The sequence below is a fragment of the Marmota marmota genome, unplaced genomic scaffold, assembly GCF_001458135.2.
Source record: "Marmota marmota marmota unplaced genomic scaffold, marMar, whole genome shotgun sequence".
Taxonomy (NCBI): Eukaryota; Metazoa; Chordata; class Mammalia; order Rodentia; family Sciuridae; genus Marmota; species Marmota marmota.
Genome location: NW_025999999.1, coordinates 14,953,264 through 14,954,680, shown reverse-complemented (window position 1 = coordinate 14,954,680; position 1,417 = coordinate 14,953,264).

Here is a 1,417-nt window from a genome sequence, read left to right as displayed (position 1 = left end):
GGGTGTGGAGGCCGCATGAAGGCGCCCCCGTCCTCAGGCGTGCCGCGCCAGGTGAGCGATCCGCCCTCCAAGAGCCAAGGCTGAGGCAGGGTGTCTCCTAGGCGTCGGCTCGGTGGGCGCGAAGCTCAGCAGGACGGGCTGGGGGCCGAGGACAGCGTGAGTTGCAGCAAGAGCGCAGGACTAGGGAAAGAAGCGCTGGGGTGGCGGGGAGGCGGCGCGCCGGCTGCTGGGCGTCTGCACCGGAGCCGGAGCCGGAGCCGCTGCTGTTCCGCGGCACTACGGTGGACTCGTTTTATAGCCCCAGGATCAAGCCGGCGTTGCCGAGCAGCCGGCGTCAGCCCCCACGTGGGAAGCCGACCCTCCTCCGCCCCTCGCGCCTCCCCTCTGTTGATCTAGAGTCGGCGCCCAGTGCGGGACCCCAGGGAGCGCTGCCCCCCAAGCTGGACGGGCCCTTCGGAGAGGCGGGTACCTTGAACGAGGGGCTTTAAGAGAGAGTCTGGGGAGTGGGGAGCGGCCCCTACTGGGAGTTGGCTGTGCAGCTCCCGGACGATCCAGCCAACAGCAATAGGCACCCGGAGTGTCTCCATCGAGCTGGGTCTTGGGAAGAGAGGGTAGAAAGGAACCCCGGCCAGAATCGGGAGAAGCATTCTCGGGTAAGAGTCTCATCCAGATCAGCCCGACCCGGACCAGGCCGCCCTAGTCCGCAGGTGCTCCTGGCAGGAGAGGAAGGCGAGGGTTCCAATGGAACCCCTGAAGCGGAATGGGCAGCACCCAGGCGGGAGCCCGCGAGGCCAGAGTTCAGAGCTCCGTTTGGGGAAGAGGCGGCTAAGTGTCCTACCAGCCGCAAAGCTAGCAGCGGGACAGCGCTGCCTGGGGTCCAGACCGCGCCCTTCTAGACCGCTAAGGGGAGGGGTCCTCCAGGCGGAGGCGCGCCGCGACAGAACGAGGGCGCACTGACACCTGCTGGCCGCTCGTCGTCACGTCTGGGAAGCAACTGGCTGGCACCGGGAGACTTTCTCCAGTTTCTGTGGTCCTCAGCCTATACCTCTATCTTGGGATAAGTTTAGGTCTGAGCTCAGGAAAGGAGAATCCAGATTTTAAATTGCATTTTGTCATGTCGCACAAATCTTTCTAAAGCAGGTACTTCTGTGTTTCTACCTCTGGCGGAAGGGGAGATTTGTCTGATAAAAGTCATTTGGAAGATCTGGCACACACTCCAGCCCATGACTGTGATTCCACTTTGGACCACACAGCCTATACTTGTGCAGACCCAAGAGAGGCCTGATCCTGCCTGTCACTCTGCCCAGCTTTGAGCTGCTGGGAACCATTATGTCCTTGTTGAGACACAAAGGAGCTCCAAGACTCCAAACACAAAGTAACGATAAAGAGATGGAAATGTTAATTACCATGATTTCAT